This window comes from Aquarana catesbeiana, linkage group LG01 (genome assembly GCF_042186555.1).
Source record: "Aquarana catesbeiana isolate 2022-GZ linkage group LG01, ASM4218655v1, whole genome shotgun sequence".
NCBI classification, from domain to species: Eukaryota; Metazoa; Chordata; class Amphibia; order Anura; family Ranidae; genus Aquarana; species Aquarana catesbeiana.
This window is the reverse complement of record NC_133324.1, coordinates 545,921,175-545,935,297: the sequence shown is the minus strand read 5'-3', so window position 1 is coordinate 545,935,297 and position 14,123 is coordinate 545,921,175. Positions and strand designations below refer to the sequence as shown.

Genomic DNA, 14,123 nt, shown 5'->3' with positions numbered 1-14,123 from the left:
TTATTTTCTAGGGTGTTAGAAAAAAATATATATAATGTTTGGGGGTTCTAAGTAATTTTCTAGCAAAAAAAAACACCAAATCTCAGAAAGAGGCTCGGTCCTTAAGTGGTTAATTATTTTTCTATTCTATTCTCTTATTTTCTCTTCTCTTCCTTTCTATTATTTTCTATTCAAATTCACGCTATTTGAAATTTAAATTTCTGAAGATGGTTATAGTCTTTATATTTTATTTTATTGTTTTTTTATTCTATTTTTTATTATTTTGGATTCCATTGTTTTGGATTCTATTCTAAATTCTATTCTATTCTATTCTATTTCTTTTAAAATTCGAATTTCAGAAGACGGTCATATTCTATTTTATTTAATTTTATTCTATTAAATTCTATTCTTTACTATTCTTTTATTTTTATTGTATTGCTTTATAATTTAATTTCTATTTTATTGCATTCTGTTTTCGAAACTCGATTTCTAATTTTTTATAATTTGATTTGTTTTCTAATTCGCTTCAAATTTGTTTTTGAATTCAAATCTAATTTCGTCCAAATTTTGGTTTGTTATTTTGGATTTGTTTAAGTTCGTTACTATTGTAATTCGGTAATTTGGATTCATCTGGATTTCCGAATAACAAAAATATTGTCCTAATTTTGATTTGGAATGAAACGCATTGCACATATCTAATATTTATGCAGCCCTGGCCAATCCCAGGGAGCATGGCCCTGAAGGCTGCTGGGAGACTGTATATGCTCTCTGAGCACACTCAACGGGGGTCTTTTCCTAGAGAGGAAAAGTCCAGCCTGGAGGGCTTAATGCCCTCCAGGACAGTGCTGCCATGTGCTTGCTGTTCGTGAGGCCTCAGGTGGGCAACCTGAGGTCCTGGATGCTGAAGCTACTGAGAGCTGACTAATGGGCTGTCTGCTAAAAATCTAGCCTGGTATCACTGGAGAAAGGTGTCACTTGGAGGTTGGAAACCAATTGTTCCTGGATCTTTTGTAAGTGCAGAAGGCTGTGAGAGATCTTAGGGAGTTTTGGGCTGCTGCCACCCTTCTTGTGCTAGAGAGTCAGCTGTGTGTTTACTAAAGGGGACATCAGCTGGTGTCCTGAAAAGCTTAGTCAGTTCAGTTCTCTGCTCTTGCTGCTCTAAAGAAAAAAGCTGGCATGCTGTTAACTGCTTCTATTACAAAGCCAAGTCCAGAGTCTGCTATTTGCAAGGACTTCTGCTTCAAGAGGAGCTCCAGGCTCCTTCATAAAAATACAACAGTCAGCAGCTACAAATACTGTAGCTGCTGACTTTTAATATTGGGACGCTTACCTGTCCGCGAGACCAGCGGTGTCTTCACACGAGCTGGTTTTTCAATCAGCTCTCAGATGCTGCCGCCGGCATATCGGGTAAGGCTCCACAGCTGGTTACAACTGCGCATGCGTAAAGTGCACTGCTCTTTGTGAATGGCCCGGCGGCAAGGGAAGGAGGATGAGGGCCGAAATTATTATTATTATACACCATTTCTATAGCGCCAACAGTTTACGCAGCTCTTTACAATGTAGAGGGGGGGACAGCACAATTACAGTATAGTTCAATACAGAAGGGACAGGAGGGCCCTGCTCGAAGAACTTACATTCTAAAGGGAGGTGGTACAAAAGGTCATAGATGCGAGGAATGATTTGATGGGGGATGGCTTGGGGACAGTTGTTAGGTGGGTGTGGAATAGGCTTCCCTGAATAAGTTCCGAGAAGGAGAGGAGGCGCCTCTGGGTGCAGATTTTTAACAAATATAATATGCAGTAAAATTTATCATATATTCAACTCACAATTTGACAGTAAAAAGGAGGCATTGGATAATATCCCAAGGATCTGGGGCTGTCCTCTGTGGAGTCGATCCCTTGGCCCGTCTGTGTCCTCTCTGGCGCTTACTCTTGTACAGCTTGATGATATTTTGCCGGCTGTGGTGGAGCGTCCCAGCTGCGCAGTGTGTCCAGGTGCTGCTGGAGGGTGCTCGGCCGGCCGCTGTAGAGCCGACCGCCAACACGAGGTTTGAGACGCAGACTGCGTCTTGGGATATTATCCAATGCCTCTTTTTTACTGTCAAAATGTGAGTTGAATATATGATAAATTTTAATGCATATTAAATTTGTTAAAAATCTGCACCCAGAGGCGCCTCCTCTCCTTCTCTTTTCTTTCCAGTGTTTTTGGGAACATGGTCTCTGTTCCCCAGCGATGGCAGCCCTGAGAGTGAATTTTCCCCACCTTTTTTCCTTCCCCCTCTCGCCCCCTCGCCCTATACTAAGTAACAAGGTCCATCTCATCTGTGGACTTTCCCCTCGAACTACTACAGTGACTCTGGACCTTGTTGTATGCACATATTGCCATAGGATATATATTGTCTTGCCTTCTTTTGACTTTGACTTTTGCGCCTTTACTTGTACTACCTGTTCTGGATAACTTCCGGATGAGTTTGCTGCTTTGAAGACATCCAAAAGTAGGAGCGTGTACCTGTCAAAACCAGGCACCCCCCCCCCCCCCCCCGAAAAGATGCAAAAATGTGGCAGTGGAAGGGGGGGAGGCAAATAAGTGGAGCTTTTCCTTTTGGGTGGAGCTCCGCTTTCAGCATTTCTTTAGAAAGGAGTTTACTGTCCTCAACCCGTACATACTTTCCCACTCTATTCCCTCAACCCTCCAAGTTTTCCAAAAATAAAAACAACATCCCCTAGACTTAGGGTTGCCACCTGTTCGTGATTCACCTGGACAGTCCGGGTTTTGGATCATGTGTCTGGGTTTCAGGTGGACTGAAACCCGGACACATGATGCAAAACCCGAACTCTCCAGCATTATTCAGACAGAAATGTGGCTCAGAGCAAGGCCTGACAGGAGGGTGGGGGGGGGGGCACTATGCGCCCCGTATTACTATTCTGTTTGGAGTGCCCAAAGGTGTCCCAGGTCTGTTACAATCCTATAGTGTATACTACAAAAAAAAAAAATTGCTGTGCTAAAGTGTTTGTGTTTAGCTTGAAGAAAAGGTGGCAACCCTACCTAGAATGGCTATTGTGGAAAAGAGTGGATGTGTTTGTGTGCCTGGCTGCAGGGCAATCACCTAGGCAAATTTCCAGTGGCTCCTATGGGAGTAGCGCTACATATGATTTTACATTTTGAGTCATTTTCCATAGCAGGGCGCAGCATCCTTGTTAGCTAAAGCGCCACTCGTTTTACAGACGTTTAAGTGTCGCTTTTTTGGTCGCTAGCAGGGCGCTTTTAAACCCCAAAGAAGTGATTAAAAGCACTTAAAGCGCCGCCCATTCATTTCAACGGGCAGGGCGTTTTTGGAAGGCCTAAATACAGCGTTCCCAAACCACTCAAAGATGCTGCTTGCAGGACTTTTCCTAACGTCCCACGCCGCCCCAGTGTAAGAAGTCACACTAAAATGAATGGAAGATGGTTCCCGGGCGATATTTCAAGCAATAAAATGCCTGAAAACTGCCTCAGTGTGAAGGGGGTCTTACCCTATCCAGGGGTCTCAAACTGGTGGCCCTCCCAGTTGTTGCTACACTACAAGTCCCATCATGCCTCTGCCTTTGGCAGTCATGCTTGTAACTGTCAGCCTTGCAATGCCTCATGGGACTTGTAGTTTCGCAACAGCTGGAGGGCCGCTAGTTTGAGACCCATAATCCCTTCTCCCAGGTTGGCATTTTTCTGTCGCACACAGTGAAATCACTTATGTACACCCCTGACACTTTCATTTTAGCCGCTATAAGGCTCATCATTTCATTTGCTATACACATGCTGAACGGATCCACCAGTCTCCATAGAGATCGCTCTGAAAACAGAGCAGTCCTGGTTGCCACAGAGACGCGTTATCCGCCTGCCTTTCCAGTGTTGGTTCGAAAAGAAGTGACGTAGCGAGCTGCTCCCGTCATGCAGTGCGGGACGCGAGTCCGTAAGGAGGAAGGGCTGGAGATGCTGTAGTGTCGCCATATTGTTACCGAGGAAAGAGCGAATATTGGGAAAAAAAGGAACCCGGTAAGTGAGGAACCTTAACGGAGAAGGGCGTTTATAGGTAAAAATATGTATTTGACTGTTGGTGGGTCGTTACGAGCACGTTACATGGTTCATAGTCCGCATACTGAGCGTTATTTTGGTATCACCCCCCGTTCACAGCAGATATTGCTCAAAACAAAAATCTTCGCTGCCTACAAGTGCTCTAACCCCTGGGCAATGTGGCAGTTTTTTTTTTAATCTGTGTTTTGTGCTGTGATAATGGAAAATGTTTATGCCAGTGCCGGTATTTAGCTAGTAGTGCAGCGCCAGAGGAGCTTTCATTGTATTGCTTGTTGTAACATGGCCCTATCCGTAGACTGTACACGTCCAGGGTTCTCCTCTGTAACATGGCCCTATCCGTAGACTGTACACATCCAGGGTTCTCCTCTGTAACATGGCCCTATCCGTAGACTGTACACATCCAGGGTTCTCCTCTGTAACACGGCCCTATCCGTAGACTGTACACATCCAGGGTTCTCCTCTGTAACATGGCCCTATCCGTAGACTGTACACATCCAGGGTTCTCCTCTGTAACATGGTCCTGTCCGTAGACTGTACACATCCAGGGTTCTCCTCTGTAACATGGCCCTATCCGTAGACTGTACACATCCAGGGTTCTCCTCTGTAACATGGCCCTATCCGTAGACTGTACACGTCCAGGGTTCTCCTCTGTAACATGGCCCTATCCGTAGACTGTACACGTCCAGGGTTCTCCTCTGTAACATGGCCCTATCCGTAGACTGTACACATCCAGGGTTCTCCTCTGTAACATGGCCCTATCCGTAGACTGTACACGTCCAGGGTTCTCCTCTGTAACACGGCCCTATCCGTAGACTGTACACATCCAGGGTTCTCCTCTGTAACATGGCCCTATCCGTAGACTGTACACGTCCAGGGTTCTCCTCTGTAACACGGCCCTATCCGTAGACTGTACACATCCAGGGTTCTCCTCTGTAACACGGCCCTATCCGTAGACTGTACACATCCAGGGTTCTCCTCTGTAACATGGCCCTATCCGTAGACTGTACACGTCCAGGGTTCTCCTCTGTAACACGGCCCTATCCGTAGACTGTACACATCCAGGGTTCTCCTCTGTAACATGGTCCTGTCCGTAGACTGTACACATCCAGGGTTCTCCTCTGTAACATGGTCCTGTCCGTAGACTGTACACATCCAGGGTTCTCCTCTGTAACATGGTCCTGTCCGTAGACTGTACACATCCAGGGTTCTCCTCTGTAACATGGTCCTGTCCGTAGACTGTACACATCCAGGGTTCTCCTCTGTAACATGGTCCTGTCCGTAGACTGTACACATCCAGGGTTCTCCTCTGTAACATGGTCCTGTCCGTAGACTGTACACATCCAGGGTTCTCCTCTGTAACATGGTCCTGTCCGTAGACTGTACACATCCAGGGTTCTCCTCTGTAACATGGTCCTGTCCGTAGACTGTACACATCCAGGGTTCTCCTCTGTAACACGGTCCTGTCCGTAGACTGTACACGTCCAGGGTTCTCCTCTGTAACATGGTCCTGTCCGTAGACTGTACACATCCAGGGTTATCATAGTGTGTGCTGACACTGCTGGAGCTACATGTCATGTATGTGCTTGTATGGAGCCTTTGTTTAGGGTATGCTGATTATATGCCATGTGTATGGCACAAGGTTTAGATTTACATGGTCAATTTTTTGTGATTGTTGTTTAGTTTGCACATTTTTTTGTTATTTTATTAAATTGTGGTCCCCTTTGGTTCATTCACACCAGCAGTGTGAAATTGTGTGCACTGTAAAGGGGCCATCCATTGTTAAAACGCATTGGGGGAGATATACTAAAACTGTGGCTACCATACACATCAGCTACTAAACCCTTACAGACCACTTTGTGCTACTGGTAAGCCTATAATAAGGCTTACCTGTAGCTACCCAGGATATCTCCTAAACCTGCACAGTTTAGGAGATTATTCTCTGTGTTTGCATGTACCGATAACATCGGCACATGCGCACTGACATAAACTGAGGCAGTGGCACGTATGTGCAGTTGCTTCAGTGAGTGTGGCATTACCGCGCGCAGGAGTGACATAGCGGCTTCAGGCAATCACAGCGCCGGAGCCGCGATACCTGGAAGTAACTCCCCAGGAGTGATGTCAGCCGCCGGAGAGGTGCACTCGCACCGCAGCGAGGGCATCGATCTCAGGTAAGTATTACATAATGAGCTAGTATGCTATGTATACTAGCTCATTATGCCTTTGTCTTGCAGTTTTTTTTTTTTTTTCTCAAAGTGGGTTTACAACCACTTTCAGCCTGTTCAATTAAGCCTAGGTTCACATTGGTCCAATCAAATTGCATGCCAAAATCGGTGGCTATTGCCAGCAATGGTATAGTCTGTGCACCACCGCACAGATTCCCAACAGTTAGTTCCTGTACTGCTTTTGCAACTTTGGGGGGCGATTTGTATAGACATCTGTGCATGAAACTGCACAGATGTCTGTCAAATTGCCCCCCAAAGTCGGACTGTCATTGCCGGGTTGGTATCATGCGAGTTCAACTTTCTAACCCGTGGCAATATGATCCTAGGCAGTGATTTTCAAACTCTGCGCAGCATGAGGTTTGCAGGTGTGTCGTGGTAGTTTTGAAAAATTATTTAAATTTGCTAGCGTTTTGAAACCGTGAACATATCGAAAAATGAAATGGTAAATCAGTGTCGCAAAAGTTAAAAAAGTGACACATGTAAAAACGCAGTCTCAGTCAGACTGTCGTTTCATTGATTTCATAACGCGAGACTTGTGTGAGATCTCGGGAGAACTCCATCGCTCTAATTGTATTATAATAATAGGGACTATTCCATGCCAACTTTGATTCTTGTATATAAAGTTTGTTCATTGTTTAGCGATGGAGACATGCTTAGACCCCTTTCACACTGAGGCAGTTTTGAGGCGTTTTAGCGCTATAAATAGTGCCTGAAAAACCACTTCCCTTCTAATCAAGTGTGACTTTTCACACTGGGGTGGTGCGCTTGCGAGACGTTAGAAAAAGTCCTGCAAGCAGCATCTTTTGGGGCGGTTTGGGAGCGCTGTATACATCGCTCCCAAAATGCCCTGCCCATTGAAATGAATGGACATCGCTTTCAAAGCGCCGCAACACGGACGCTTTTAACCCTTCGACCGCTAGCAGGGGTTAAAAGTGCCCTACTAGTTGCCGAAAAGCACCGCATAAACAGCGCTAAAGCGAGTGTTGCTTTTCGGCCACTAGCGGGGCACTTTTAACCCCCGTACCTCTCCACCCCTCGTTTTTGAAAATATAATTTTTTTTTTCTACTTTCTCTCGTACCTTTTTTAGAAGTACTAAGAGTACTTCCAATCCAGATGTCCCAGAAGACAACTGGCCATTCACAAAGCACCGCGCAACTTGCGCATGTGCAGTTGGAAACCAGCAGTGAAGGTGCAAGGCTCCTCTGCTGGTTTCCCTTAGTTGGAATGGCGGTGCCTGCTGGGGGGGGGGGGGGGGGGGGGCCACATCGTGGGCTCCCTGGACAGGTAAATGTCCCTATTAAAAGTCAGCAGCTACAGTGTTTGCAGCTGCTGATTTTAAAAAAATTAATAAAAAATTTTCGGCTGGAACACCGCTTTAAGGTGTAACTCCACTTTTGTTGAGGAAAAAAAACAATCCCCTCTGTGTGATCAATATACATTCAAGGGGTGTTATCAAACTTTATTGCAGAGTCATATCTTTTGTTTCTCTGAAGAAATGGCTGTTTCACCATATCCTTTGCAGACTGAATTTGATTGGAATCGTCTGGTTCATTATGATCACCTGGTGCCCTCCAAGTGCTCTGATGAGAGAATCTGCAGTGTTTAAAGTGGTAGTAAACCCCGCTTAGTAATTTTTTACTTACAGGTATGCCTATAATAAGGCTTACCTGTAGGTAAAATTAATAACTCCTAAACGTGCACTGTTTAGGAGATATTCACCCTGGATGCAGCCAGTTACATCACCGGCGCATGAGCTCTGAAGGTCTGGCATACCTTGCCGGACCTTCAGAGCTTTGTTCTGGAATCAAGGGCTGTGTGGTAGTGATGATATAATCGTGGCCAAGCACATAGCCAGAGCACGCGAACCCGGAAAAAAGACCGGGGGAAGATGTCAGCCCTCAGTACAGCGCTGTAGGGCTTTGTTCGAAGGTGAGTAATTCATTATGTGATGCACATTATGCCATTGCTTTGCAGGTGTGTGTTTTTTTTTTTTTTTGTTTACAACTGCTTTAACCAAACTGCTTTACTTTTCACCAAAACTGACATTCCTGCTGCAGGGGGTGCCTAAAATCTGACTTGTATCTTAGTGCAGACTTCTGGGAAAATCAGTGAGACAATCACACAAGCAGAAAATGATGTTTCTGGGGGCGTTCTGTATGCCAATATGTTGCCATATTGAATTAAAATTTAGAGAACATTACAGCGACTGCAGACTGAAACCTTAAATTACAATTGGCTTGTGCTGCAATTATATGTGCTATTTATTTATTTATTTTTTCACAAAAATGGAGTTATACTTTAAGCTTTGCATAGAAACAAATCAGGTTCCAGATTTTTTTTTTTTTTGTTGTTTTTTTTTTTTTTTGTCAGAGCTGCACTAGATTGTACGCACTTCAGTTTTAGTAAGTAACCCCTATTGCTTTGTGGGGGGGGGGGGTGTGTGTGTTGGGTTTTTTTTTTTTTTTTTTAAATGTCACAAAATATTTCATCTTTATGCACTGCAGGGCTATGTGGTGTAGTGTGACTCCAAATGCTGCTCTGTTTAGGGACTTGTCTACACCAGATGCAGTCAAACGTGCTGTTAAACGCAGTACAAACCCGTATGCAAGAAAAATGAATATATTTCAATTAGCCTAGTTTGCGCTGCTTTCACGCCTCTTTAAAAAAAAAACAGCTACTTTGTTTGCACCATATGTAAATGCAGCTCAGATGCCAATAAATGAAGCACAAACGCATTACAAAAGCATGTAAACACACGCAGAACCACACACTGAATGTACATTGTTGTGTAAACAAGCAGAACTATGCTCATCTGTTCTCTTGCGCTGTGATCCCTCGGAGCTCCCACTGGCCCTGTCATCTTCAACCTGGTGGCTTCTGGATATGGAACCCTGGCTGTTTCCATTGGCTGGGTCGAGATGACGTCACTTCCATTCGCGCGCAAGAGTTCAGTCATCCCGGCATTGCCGAAATTCTTACGCTGATCTTCACATACAATGTGGACACGTAGGTAATGGAAATTTAACGCAGAATAGAGATGTCTTATCTGTATTAAAAATCAATTTTTTTCAAAATTTTATTTTTTATAGGTTAACCACTTCAGCCCCGGAAGGATTTACCCCCTTCCTGACCAGAGCACTTTTTACAATTTGGCACTGCGTCGCTTTAACTGCTAATTGCGCGGTCATGCAATGCTGTACCCAAACGAAATTTGCGTCCTTTTCTTCCCACAAATAGAGCTTTATTTTGATGGTATTTGATCACCTCTGCCGCTTTTATTTTTTGCGCTATAAACGGAAAAAGACCGAAAATTTTGAAAAAAAAATGATATTTTCTACTTTTTGTTATAAAAAAAATCCATTAAAATCAATTTGTCATACATTTAGGCCAAAATGTATTCAGCCACATGTCTTTGGTAAAAAAAATGTCAATAAGCGTATATTTATTGGTTTGCGCAAAAGTTATAGCGCCTACAAACTAGGGTACGTTTTCTGGAATTTACACAGCTTTTAGTTTATGACTGCCTATCTCATTTCATGAGGTGCTAAAATGGCAGGGCAGTACAAAACCCCCCCAAATGACCCCATTTTGGAAAGTAGACACCCCAAGGAAATTGCTGAGAGGCATGTTGAACCCATTGAATATTTATTTTTTTGTCCCAAGTGATTGAATAATGACAAAAAAAAAATAAAAAATTACAAAAAGTTGTCACTAAATGATATATTGCTCACACAGGCCATGGGCATATGTGGAATTGCACCCCAAAATACATTCACCTGCTTCTCCTGAGTACGGGGATACCAAATGTGTGGGACTTTCTGGGAGCCTAGCCGCGTATGGGACCCCGAAAACCAAGCACCACCTTCAGGATTTCAAAGGGCATACATTTTTGATTTCACTCCTCACTACCTATCACAGTTTTGAAGGCCATAAAATGCCAAGATGGCACAAAACCCCCCAAATGACCCAATTTTGGAAAGTAGACACCCCAAGCTATTTGCTGAGAGGCATGTTGAGTCCATGGAATATTTTATTTTTTGACACAAGTTGCGGGAATGTGACAAATTTTTTTTTTTTTTTTTTTGCACAAAGTTGTCACTTAATGATATATTGCTCACACAGGCCATGGGCATATGTGGAATTGCACCCCAAAATACATTTAGCTGCTTCTCCTGAGTACGGGGATACCACATGTGTGGGACTTTTTGGGAGCCTAGCCGCGTACGGGGCCCCGAAAACCAAGCACCGCCTTCAGGATTTCTAAGGGCATAAATTTTTGATTTCACTCCTCACTACCTATCACAGTTTTGAAGGCCATAAAATGCCCAGATGGCACAAACCCCCCCCCCAATGACCCCATTTTGGAAAGTATACACCCCAAGCTATTTGCTGAGAGGCATGCTGAGTATGGAATATTTTATATTTGGACACAAGTTGCGGGAAACTGTGCAAAAAAAAAAAAAAAAAAAAATTGTCAGTTTCCCGCAACTTGTGTCCAAATATAAAATATTCCATACTCAGCATGCCTCTCAGCAAATAGCTTGGGGTGTATACTTTCCAAAATGGGGTCATTGGGGGGGGGGGGGGGGGTTTGTGCCATCTGGGCATTTTATGGCCTTCAAAACTGTGATAGGTAGTGAGGAGTGAAATCAAAAATTTATGCCCTTAGAAATCCTGAAGGCGGTGCTTGGTTTTCGGGGCCCCGTACGCGGCTAGGCTCCCAAAAAGTCCCACACATGTGGTATCCCCGTACTCAGGAGAAGCAGCAGAATGTATTTTGGGGTGTAATTCCACATATGCCCATGGCATGTTTGAGCAATATATCATTTAGTGACAACTTTGTGCAAAAAAAAAAAAAAAAAAAAAAAATTGTCAAAGTTGTCACTAAATGATATATTGCTCAAACATGCTATGGGCATATGTGGAATTACACCCCAAAATACATTCTGCTGCTTCTCCTGAGTACGGGGATACCACATGAGTGGCACTTTTTGGGAGCCTAGCTTCATACGGGGCCTCGAAATCCAATCACCGCCTTCAGGATTTCTAAGAGCGTTAATTTTTGATTTCACTCCTTACTACCCATCACAGTTTTGAAGGCCATAAAATGCCAAGATAGCACAAAACCGCCCCAAAATGACCCCATTTTGGAAAGTAGACACCCCAAGCTATTTGCTGAGAGGCATGGTGAGTATTTTGCAGCTCTCATTTGTTTTTGAAAATGAAGAAAGACAAGAAAAACGTTTTTTTTTTTTTTTTTTTTTTTTTTTCTTTTTTCAATTTTCAAAAGTTTGTGACAAAAAGTGAGGTCTGCAAAATACTCACTATACCTCTCAGCAAATAGCTTTGGGTGTCTATTTTCCAAAATGGGGTCATTTGGGGGGGGGGTTTGTGCCATCTGGGCATTCCATGGCCTCCGAAACTGTGATGGGCAGTGAAGAGTAAAATCAAAAATTTACGCCCTTAGAAAGCCTGAAGGCGGTGCTTGGTTTTCGGGGTCCCATACGCGGCTAGGCTCCCAAAAAGTCTCACACATGTGGTATCCCCATACTCAGGAGAGGCAACAGAATGTATTTTGGGGTTTAATTTCACATATTCCCATGGCATGTTTGAGCAATATATCATTTAGTAAAAACTTTGTGCAAAAAAAAAAAAAAAAAAATGTGTCTTTTTCCTGCAACTTGTGTCACAATATAAAATATTCCATGGACTCGACATGCCTCTCAGCAAATAGCTTGGGGTGTCTACTTTCCAAAATGGGGTCATTTGGGGGGTTTTGAACTGTCCTGGCATTTTATGCACAACATTTAGAAGCTTATGTCACACATCACCCAATCACCCGCTCTTCTAACCACTTGAAGACAAAGCCCTTTCTGACACTTTTTGTTTACATGAAAAAATTATTTTTTTTTTGCAAGAAAATTACTTTGAACCCCCAAACATTATATATTTTTTTAAAGCAAATGCCCTACAGATTAAAATGGTGGGTGTTTCATTTTTTTTTTTTTCACACAGTATTTGCGCAGCGATTTTTCAAATGCATTTTTTGGGGCAAAAAACACACTTTTTAAAATTTTAATGCACTAAAACACACTATATTGCCCAAATGTTTGATGAAATAAAAAAGATGATCTTAGGCCGAGTACATGGATACCAAACATGACATGCTTTAAAATTGCGCACAAACGTGCAGTGGCGACAAACTAAATACATTTTTAAAAGCCTTTACAGGTTACCACTTTAGATTTACAGAGGAGGTCTACTGCTAAAATTACTGCCCTCGACCTGTTCTTCGCGGTGATACCTCACATGCATGGTGCAATTGCTGTTTACATTTGACGCCAGACCGACGCTTGCGTTCGCCTTTGCGCGAGAGCAGGGGGGGACAGGGGTGCTTTTTTTTTTTTTTTTTTTTTTTTTTTTTTTTATCTTATTTTTAAACTGTTCCTTTCATTTTTATTTTTTTTTTTAATCATTTTTATTGTTATCTCAGGGAATGTAAATATCCCATATGATAGCAATAGGTAGTGACAGGTACTCTTTTTTGAAAAAATTGAGGTCTATTAGACCCTAGATCTCTCCTCTGCCCTCAAAGCATCTGACCACACCAAGATCGGTGTGATAAAATGCTTTCCCAATTTCCCAATGGTGCTGTTTACATCCGGCGAAATCTAAGTCATGAAATGCTCGTAGCTTCCGGATTCTTAGGCCATAGAGATGTTTGGAGCCATTCTGGTCTCTGATCAGCCCTATGGTCAGCTAGCCGAATCACCGGCTGCGTTCTCAGGTTCCCTATTGGGACAGGAGAGCCAGAGAAAAACATGGAAGATGGGGGGGGGGGGCGGCATTTCCTCCCACTGCTTATAAAAGCAGTCTAGAGGCTAATTAGCCGCTAGGATTGCTTTTACATGAAAGCCGACCGCTGGCTGAAAAGAATGATACCAAGATGATACCTAAACCTGCAGGCATCATTCTGGTATAACCACTCAAAGTCCAGCAACATACCAGTACATTGCTGGTCCTTGTTGGGCATATATTGTAAACTTTTTTTTCATGCAGCCTGTGGGCTGAAACGAAAAAAAGATATTGATCGGTGGGTATGCCCACCATTAGAATACCTCCCTTCATCCACCCACTTCTAATGATGGGCATACATGCACCATTTATATATGCCGAAGCATGGGGGCATCCTCCCGCAAAAGGCAGGAGCAAATTGCTCCTCCACCCACTGCTGCCCCCACGCTTCGGCATATATGCTGAAGTATGTAACTGTGGTGGTGAAATCACCTCCGACAGCGCTGGAGTCACGGCTTTATGTATCGTGGGAGCAAACGCTGTTGCTGTCAAGATAAATAAATCCGCGCTGCAGCTGAATGGCGTACCTGAAAACAAAAAAATGTTTAAAACACAGTAAACTATAAAAAAAATTACATGCCTGAAAAGCAAACATGATAAAACATAACAATAAAACATTGCAGAATAGAATACAGTAAAAAAGAGCAGAACAATAGAGAGAAAATAGAGAGAGAGAGAGAACAATAAAACGACAACTATTTTTGGTTTTTTTTATTTTATATTTTTTTTTGTGTATAATTTTTTTTTTTTTTTTTTTTAATAACTGTAACTTTTAAAACTGTAACGGTTCCAGGTTTGGGTCTCTCAAAATGCAATGGCATCTTGGGAGACCCTGTGAAAGTGTGTCCTAGTCTGTGCAGTGCTGTACCCTACGCTAAAACTTAACTAGTGTATGGTAGCGTTCAAAACATTCACCAATGCAAAGACCAGGATTGCCAGGACAGGAGGGACAATAATACCGGGTGTCGCGCCTAAATCCGCGCTTTCTGCAGACACGA

General features: G+C 43.2%; 1 protein-coding gene across 2 annotated transcripts in view; it reads left to right on the top strand.

Moving 5' to 3' along the window:
• The first annotated feature begins 3,852 nt into the window (after positions 1-3,852).
• FZR1 (fizzy and cell division cycle 20 related 1) overlaps positions 3,853-14,123 on the top strand; it is a 116,293-nt gene continuing 106,022 nt past the window's right edge. For both annotated transcript variants that reach the window (XM_073595275.1, XM_073595271.1), the window contains exon 1: positions 3,853-4,008. The gene's annotated coding sequence lies outside the window, so the exon portion shown is untranslated. The remainder of the gene's footprint in view (positions 4,009-14,123) is intronic.